This window comes from Miscanthus floridulus, chromosome 5, assembly GCF_019320115.1.
Source record: "Miscanthus floridulus cultivar M001 chromosome 5, ASM1932011v1, whole genome shotgun sequence".
Taxonomy (NCBI): domain Eukaryota; kingdom Viridiplantae; phylum Streptophyta; class Magnoliopsida; order Poales; family Poaceae; genus Miscanthus; species Miscanthus floridulus.
Window position 1 is genome coordinate 74,146,955 of NC_089584.1, and position 9,794 is coordinate 74,156,748.

The 9,794-nt window shown below is 39.2% G+C and overlaps 1 non-coding gene across 1 annotated transcript; it reads left to right on the plus strand.

Moving 5' to 3' along the window:
* Positions 1-8,175: 8,175 nt before the first annotated feature.
* On the plus strand, positions 8,176-8,282 carry LOC136455810 (small nucleolar RNA R71). The gene has a single exon (XR_010759276.1). It is a non-coding gene; the product is annotated as a small nucleolar RNA R71 (small nucleolar RNA).
* Positions 8,283-9,794: the final 1,512 nt, after the last annotated feature.

Sequence of the window (9,794 nt, forward strand, 5' to 3'; positions counted from 1 at the left end):
GGAAGATCCATGAGGTGGGACTCCCGGAAGCATCTTCTAAGCGTTGTTTGGGCTTGTGAAGGTTGAAGGCGGGGTGAGGGTCACGGTGCACCTTCGTCTAACTTCTACACTTCATGAGATGTCCATCGCTTGAGTGGCGAAGTCAAACCTGTACTCTTAGAAGGTTTATCATAACTATAACAGTTTCTGATAGATTTTGGTTATTATAAGAATGATGATGTAAGAGGCAACAGAGTTTAATTAAAAAAGAATGACTTTTGCTATTTTGAACACTACTACTATTTCTCGGTTAGATCGGGTGGTTCAAAGATGTTCGTCCAGTCTTGCATTTTTATGGGCCCCCCTTCTCGACTCGATGGGTAGTTAGTGTAACTACGTGTTATGCAAGGCCACTCGATCTGAAATTTTACTCTAACCAAATTGTTCGTGGCTCTAGAAGCCAGCAATCTTGAGATATCAAGGATTACTTGGGCGAATAGCAAACACATGTAGGCCTCTGGGGCTGTGGTGTATGCTATTCTGTTTAGTTAACAATGGGTAGAACAGGTGACGTCCGCTATCCGAAAGTGGCAGGACAAAGGCTGATTAGCTAGGGCACATCATGGAACACATTTTCTAGATTTTAGGAGCTCATACTTTGGTTGCAGCCATGGGCTAACTAGTTTTCTAGTTCCCCCAGAGGGGCACACATCCGATGAAATAAGGTACTTGGAGCCTATCCGAACATTCAAAGGATTTACTTAGCCCTAAGGCCAGAGGTTTTAGGCTCGGCTAGTGACCCCCCTGAACATCCCCCTCACTCTAGAAATGGCAGGGTTCAACTTTTTTTTTCACAATTCCGAGCTAGAATCACTGACTACACCTGCCGCTTTGGTGGGCTACGCCAGGCTTTGGTGGGGCCCAAATGTAGGTCCACCCGGTTTCACCAGCAATTTTGGGCCTCAAGCCCAGGGTCCATAAGTGTTTTTGACTAGTATTAGCTACCCTTATAGGTTAGCCAAGGGTGGAGACGGTCCATCCCTTTGCCGTCGCTGACAAAAGCAGTAGTGGTCACTCCTCTACTTACCTTGACCTAGCAGACTGTTGGCGCTTCTTAGCATCACTCTTTACTAAGTTGTCATCCCTAATAATAATGCTAGAAATGCGTTGTTGGTAATTATTGAGAACACTTGTAAATTTATATATATATATATATATTAAGTAATCCATAAGCGCACATATAATATACCATTGTAGCATTTCACCCGGGAGTATACTAGGTATCGTTATTTATATTTTAAACACATGGAGGAGTGATGGGGTGGCAAGAGATATTGACAAATATGCATACTTATGACAAGATCATTTACTCTCTTGCTGTATCAGGGTAAGCAAAATGATAAATAAATGATAAGTGTAAGGCATTGATAGTAATCCATAGATAGAAATAGATACTCATAAATATAGTATGGCTAGGCAGGAGATTAGTTAAGAGTAAAAGATTCCTAAGTCATTCCTTATTTACTAAGTATTTTGTACACCCAAGTATATACACTCTCATCTATAGCATAATTAACTTTGGATCTATGTATAAGGAATATTACTAAGGAAGATCAAGAACAAAGCTTGACTCCCTTCGCAACTGGGTTCTACTTGCTCTACAAACGGAGAGTGGACTACAAAGGACTCAAGGGGAGTGCCATATCCATGATCTACCACATGACCTAGAGTCTAGAATGCATTCATAGGTAAACAATATTTAAGCACCATGCTTACATAGTGTCGACCACTTATCTCACTCGAGTACTGAGCTAAGCGCTTTACGAACATATGCATAAATTCATCATAAATCATAACTATGTCATGCATATAACTACAACAAACTAGGAACATAATAAATAGCAACATAGTATTGAAGTAGCACAAAGTCATAAATAAGAAGGATACAATGGATATACCAGCCTCCAGACGGTGAATCCAAAATCCTAAGCAATAGCCCAAACTCTACTTGAACCTTGCTAGCTAGCCTATACTAGAACTTGAAGAGTTGGAGCTCTATATGCAATTCTACCTGAGGGAGGGGGTAGGGGCTGGTATATATAGGTCAGGGCATCAATTCTGAACCCTTGGATCAAACTGACTTGAATAAATGGCATAGATGCAATCTAGGAGGTGGTGAAGAACCAACATATGAATGGGGGGCTGACAGGTGGGCCCTAGGGACCGACCGGCCTATAGGTGGGGGCGCCTCGGCCTCCGCTTTGGTGTGGTGTCTTCTCGAGTCTTCTAGAACCTCCTGGGGTAGTTTTTGCTACAGATAAGAGTGATTTACTTTGACAATTTGATCCACCTTGATGGTTTTCTTGATAAACACTGCTAAAAACATAGATTCATGAAAACTCTATGTTGGTGATCATTTTCATGTATGATTTCAAGTTATATTGATGGTTTATGATGGATGGTAACTACCGTCAACAAACTCCCCCAAGCTTAACCTTTGCTCATCCCTGAGCAATGCCAAACTTAGCAATGGATCAGGGGTTGCTACAATATTTTCACTCCTTAAAAGTACACATGCGTTCAAACAATAATTCTCCTTCGAATTAGAACCAACTGATCTGATTTTTAAACTTACTCATATTACCTTCAACCATGGGGCTTGTAGCCTTCACTTGGGTCTTGAGCAATTGAAAGACAGGACTATCAAGTCAAGCACTATATCTCAAGTTCTTTGCTCAACCATTATTCCAAAGTTTTTGTAATTTTTAAAAATAAAACTCAGAGATTCCATTGTATGACACTCTCAAGTCTCTCAATATATGTGGTATTTGTGGATCCTCACCAAGGCAAAAGTGATGTTATGTCTTTCTTTCTTCCTACAACTAAAGCTTATGTGGAGCTCATAGGAGTGGAAAAAGCATGAAAGAGCATACTTGCAATGCATATCTTGTAAACTCAAACCATGGATTCAAAGAGAGTTAAGTCATACAATCAAATCAATATGTGCATGTGTGTGAAATATATGGTGGATATATATGGTGGCTAGCCTAATTCTACTATGCTTCTTGAAAACATATCTCTTTTGAACTTGGGAAATATTTTGCAAGGGAACATGGGTATCTTATTCATCTCTCCTTTTTTCAGGCGGGCATCTAAGTATCCATTGTTTTAATAATTCGAACACTTGTCTATTTTTCAATACTTTCTCTTTTTTCTCTCTCTTTTTTATGAATAACTTTTGCATAGCCTAATGTTTCTTTTTTGCAACAAAACTTTTGAAAGATAGTAACAAGAACTTGGAGCATTTATTTGGTGGATATCCTATCAAGAATATTTTTGGTGTTTACTCCCAGTGTAGGAGTAAAATATTTTTGGTGGATCTAGATGGAAAGCATGTTTTTGCACCTACCCCTAGTTTAGGAGTAGTGCATATGTGGGTGGTGTGTACATGATCTTGATTTTAAGAGCATGATAAACCTTTCATAAGGGTCAACAAAGCTTGACCAAACTCAATGCAAAACAAGTAGCATATAAGAGTAAAAGTTTTTCCTAGCCTAAATATCATGTTTGGCTCTGGTAGGAATTCAAGTTTTGTCATATAGGAACTCATCATGTTTTATTTTTATGTTTTTCAAAAGAAATCTCCAAAACTTAGTATCACTTGGAACAAGATAAATAACAGCTCAGACCTTCTCATATCATATCCGTCAATTACCTAGACTTAGATCAAGTATTGCTACCCACAGTTTCAAGTTCAGAACAAATTCTCATTTCAAAATAGTCATATCCAAAACTCGAGAGAATTCAAGGCTAAAAACTAGGTACTTGAAAGGAATTACAATAGAGCAACTATTTATCATTTCCATTGTGAAAATTCATCTTCAAGTTCATTTATTTATTGGCTCTTAAAAACATAAATTAAAGCAAACTTTATACACACTATTTTTATTTGGTTTTTTAGATCACACCTTACTAATATATAAAAGACGAAGACAAAATTTTATTTTATTTTTTTAGTATAATTATAAGACAAACTCGAAAAATAAAAGGAAAAGGAAACAAAATACTAGAAAAGAAAACTTACCTTACATAATGGGGAATCCTCCTCCCCAAGTTGGGTGTTGCTGTAGTTGATCATAATGGTGGGTCAAAGTTGAACTTCTAGAACAGATAGCTCCAGTTCTCATTCTCCTACTGCTGGTGTTGCTAGATGTTGGTGACGCGGTCTCCCATTTCTGCTTGCCACTAGAAGTGCTAATGAAGTTGGTTCTAGATGTCGTGCTGTGTCTCCTCGATGGTGGTCAACCTGGTGTCGAGGCAGGAATGCTTGCTGGTCATGGTAGCCCATTGGCTGATCATGATAGCCACAGGCAGAGAAGGACATACGTCCTCCCTGGTGGCCACTCAAAACTTCTTTATAGGGCTATTGTTGATAGTAGTCAAAGTTGCCATCCTGCCATTGCTCTCTTGAGCCTTGCTACCAGGAGCTCTCAGAGTGCTGAGGAGCGGGCTACTCCCAACCAGCATGCTTGAGTTGGTATATGCGGGAGGACCTCGGCTGATCCCAACCTGCATAGCTGGTGAAAGCCGGTCCCTCTAGAATTGGATCATCACCATGGTACCAGGGCTGCGGGTTGCGAGTCAATCTTGTAGAGGCACTTCTCAGAGGTGCTGCCTCCTTGACCTATAAATCAAAGATAAAAGAATCCACAGCATACAAACTGAGGTTCTAGTCTGGTAACGGAATCTTAGTTTTATAATCCATGTACATCATGACAAGTTTCCCATCCTTATTCCTTTTTTAACATGTGTGCTTGAACAAAATATTCATAGTCGATATACCTATAGGGAATGTCATCGATGTAAACAACAAAAGCATTTTCCAAAAGACCCAATTTTTTGGCTATGCAGGTGACCAGAGAAGTACACCCAACATCTCCCTTAAGTTCAAGAATTTTTTTCCATTGTTTCATCATAAATTTGATCGGTGAAACTTTTCTTCTTTTAACCATGGCATAGAGCAGCTTAAGTTCATCATTCCTTACAGTGCAAAAAACATTTCTAGGAAATAAAGAAAATCCTAGCCATTTATGCATAAAGCACAGGGTAGGATGATGAATTTCATTTGTACGAGGATGGTAACAAGTAAGCTCTTTAGATATTTCTCTCCAAAATCTTGTATAGCGGTGCCTACATCAATTACACACCGAGCATGGAATCCTAGAAGCTCACTAAAATTCTTCTAGGGAATAGAAAAGTCTAAATGTGACTTTAGAATTAGTGGTATGCAAGGTGCATAAAAATTCCACAGTTAAAAGCTTTGACCCCAGCTCATCAATTTCCCAAACATTCTCCCACCCAATAGTTTTAAAAATGATTTTGAACTCAACATTCATAGCTTTCGACTGCAGGAGGGCTAGATCATAAGTGGGAGTGAGAATAAACCTTCGGGTCTTCAGCTTCATGTAGGTGTCCTTCTCCGTCTTGTTCTAGAACTTCAGGTGCTTCTTCTCTAGGAGAATGTTCTTCTTAGTGGATGATGACCTAGATGACGCTCCGACAGCGAGAGATGGAGTATCAATCTGCATGTCGGTGCTCGCCCAGGATGAAGAGCTTCTCATCGAACAGAACGATACCGCCCGCTTGAGATTGCCCAAATACTTGCTCATCTTCCTACAAAATAAACCCAAGACAACACAACTTGTGGAATGGGTTAGAAAAAGAGAAATGTTAGTGGTTAGAAGTCCAGAAGTCAGTCATCCAAGGGTTAGTCATCCGAGATTGCCTAATGAATTTTTTAATCAAGATTTTGGCAAAACTCCCCCCTTAATTCTATTGATTTTTCCTCTCAATTTTAATAGCACTTCCACTCTTAAACCTTCTCACTTCTACTCTTAATTTCTCTCACACTTGCTCAAAATTTAGCAAGACTTTCACTCTAAAACTTCTTCCTCTTTCCTAATTCAAAAATCACTTCTACTAAGTGAATTTTCAAACTATGAAATTGGAGTTTGGAATTTTGAACTTGGGATGCTTGATTGCAGTTGTGGTTGTGCGGAGAGCAGCCAGGAGGGGTGGTATTTATAGGTGGCATTGGCATAGGATGGCTAGCCAAGTGGTGGGGCTGGCCGGCCCCACATAGTGGCTAGATGTCCTCCCCTTCCTCTTGATGCTTCTTTACTTCATGTTTAAGCAAGTGTTGGTGCCCTTTTAGTGAAAATGTGCTTTGGACGGTGCAGAGTGGAGATGAAAGTGGAAATGGAGGTGATGGAAGTGATGGATGGTGGTTGAGTGGGTCCCAAATGTCTATACTTCTAACATACACACACGTATATATATGCTATACAAATATTTTATAATACTATGAAATATAAGAAGATGAATGAATGGTATTTTTAGATTTTTATGTCTCCACGGTAAATATTTATTATGAGTTTTTATGCTCCATAAAAATTATTTACATGGGGCTTGGATTTTATAATGCCATGATGAGAATTTTTATTTTATAAGTGTTGGAAAGTAAATATGCTAAGGTAAAATGATTAATGCAATGTAATAAGTAAATATGGATAACTACCGATTTTACCTCCTAGCGAGGGTTCGGGATTTTAAGTCCACCGAACTGGACTTCTCCAGTTGTATTTATTCTTTGGGTGCATCAGTCAGTCTCAGAGATGGAGACCTTGATGGTTGTATTTGCTTCTCACGCCACTCCAAATTAGAGCATTGTTCTGGTCTTGGCTTGAAGGCGAATCGCTCTTCCTTCCCATTGATATGGAATTTAATTTCTTTAGCTCCGACATCAATGTGTGTATTTGTAGTGCTCAGGAAGGGTGTCCTAAGGATGAGGGGTGTCTTCATGTCCTCCTACATGTCAAGTACTACAAAATCCACTAGAACAAAGAAGTTTCTTATTTTTATCAGAATATTTTTGGCAATTTTTGTGGGGTAGCAGACCGAATGGTCAGCTAGTTACAGACACACCGATGTTGGGCTTGTCGAAAACCTTCTTGGGCATGACACCGATGCTTGCTCAAGATGGCATAGCGTGTTCACAAAATTTGGTTTCTGATCGAACAATTGATAATGGGACATCATGGATCCTTCTTCTTGAAAGGTGATGTGTTTAGGATGGCCACACTACACTCCTATGTTAACTTGATTACCTTAGTGGTGGGCAGTGGTCTCTTGTTGTTTAGAATATCTCTGAGGTACTTCACATAGCTAGGTACCTGTATGGCATCTAGCAAAGGAATATTGATATATAACTTTTGAATTACCTCTACGAACTTACCAAACTGCTCATCCATTTTAGCCTTTTGATTTCTACATGGAAACGGTAGGAAGGTGGTGTCATGAAAATCTTTCATCATTTCTTGTGTTTGTGGCTCAACTTCTTCAACTTCATTGTTCTTCTTGTCCTCTTGTGCTACTACTGGTGTCTTACCTGTACTCATTGTATATGGCGGATCACAAGTAGTCTTGCCACCTCTTGTGGTTATGGCATTGACCTTCTCAAGGTTAGTAGCAATAGGAAGAGCAGTAGCCAACTAGGCTAATTGTGATTCTATCTTTTTGTTATAGCTAAGTTGGTCTTTCATGGCAGAAGAAAAACTATCCATTTTAGTATTTATGTTTTCTAGGACCTTATCATTAAAAGCAAGCTTTTTAAAATATTTTCATTAATCCTGGCTTGTTCTAAAATCAAGTCTCTCAAGGATGGTTGCTTAGAAGGATAATTATGTAGGTACTTACCTCGGTAAGTTGACCATTCTTGTTGTTGACTCCACCCTTGTCTCTGTTGTTCTAGAGCAGAATTGTTGATGACGATGTTTGCATCTTCTTGAAATTCAGGGAAATCAGCCCCCAAATATTCTCCACATGTGTTTTGGGAATTAAAGGCATCTTGAATGGCCTGATGATCTTTCTTGTAATTGGCTCGCTGTTCAAGCTAATTCAACAGTACATCCATCTTGGTTGACAGTGCACACACCTCTTTTGGTACTTCTTCGCTCTTATTGCATGCTTGAATATTGCATTGAGCCCAACCTTGATTAGAGGCTATCTTCTCCATGAGAGTTTCAGCTTTTCCAAGGGTGAGTGACATAAATGATCCTATAGTAGTAGTATCAAGTTGTTCATGAGCTTTCTAAGTTAATCCATGGTAAAATTTTTGCATGAGCAACCAATCCTCCATTCCATGATGAGGACAATTTGAAATGTATTCTTGAGAACGTTCCCATGCCTCTAGAATGGTTTCTCCTTTCTGCTACTGGAAGTTGGAAATCTTTCCTCTTAAGGCATTGGTCTTGCCTATAGGGAAAAACTTTGCTAGAAAGGCTTTTGAACACTTTGCCCATGTATTGATGTCATCTTTGTTGGTATAGAACCACTGCTTCGCCCTTCCCACTGATGAGAATGGAAATAGATGGAGTAGTATGATGTCTTGAGCAACGTCCTTGATGGTGATTGTGCTGCTTATCTCTAGGAAATTCTGAAGATGAGCACTAGTATCTTCATATTCCTTTGTACTGAATGGAGTAGCTTGCACCATGTTGATGAGGCTTGGCTTGAGTTCAAACTCAAGGTTGTTAGTTTGGAGTGTTGGTCCAATGTGAATGTTTTTAGTGCTTAGAGCAGAGAATTCACGTAGAGTCTTGTTAGCCATGGCTTCAGAAACTAGTGTTGAGCTTCCTTTTTGATTGGGTTGATTCTGATTGATGGAATTTGTTAGCGAATCACAACCAATCCTGCAATACCCTATATAAGATATGAACAAAGACAAACAAGGGTAAGCCTGCTAAAGTAGAGGTATAAAGTTATGATCTTGTCTATTTGCATTTATTTGATCAATTCTCTATAGCCATGTGCCCCTCCCCAGCAACGACGCCAGAAATGCTTATTGGCACTTCTTAACATCACTCTTTACTAAGTTGTCATCACTAGCAATGATGCCAGAAATGCGTTGTTGGTAATTATTGAGAATAGTTGTAAATTTATATATATATATATATTAAGTAATCCACAAGCGCACAGATAATATACCATTATAGCATTTTATCAACATAGAATTTTTGTCTTCATGCCGAGGACACATGCAATAAGCCGGAAGGGTTCGCTCGATGGAGCAGATCCGCCTAGCTTCAGCGCAAGGGTGGTCGATCCTGCGTAATCTTCCCGAGACGTGCCAGTCAATTTGACACTACAATTGACAAGGAGAGAAAGCTCATCAGTAATTAAGGGGGAAACGTGCCGGTGTTGCCAGACAGTCCTGAATGTGCGGCTCTGAGAGCCGATATGAGAAGAGATCGACTAAATAGTCGATTCCAGCATATTCATAAGAATAAATCGATTATCTCATGGGGTTGTATACGAAGAATCGGTTATCATTCAGGATAAATATTATTTAAGCAAATATTAATCAATGGCAATAAGATATCAATGATGATCGGTTTATACTAAGCCAATGATTACAAGTAACCGAACTCCTTTTTATATAAAGAGACAATTCAACACCACTTAACCATTTAATAAAGATAAATCTAATGAACATGTTAGATCTCTTCCATCACCATGACCAGTGGGGCATGAGGTAGAATCATACAGGCTATAGTAACAACAATAGACTCGATGACCCTAACTCATTACTAATATCAGTGGGGCATGAGGCAGAATCATGCAGGCCATAATACAATAATAAGATCATGGGGCTAACATATCTTTCAACTTATCTCTACTTCAATAATCTTGTAATGTGAACTATTTGTGAAAGCACTCAATATCAGCTAAACAGCCAATTCAGGCATAGCACACAG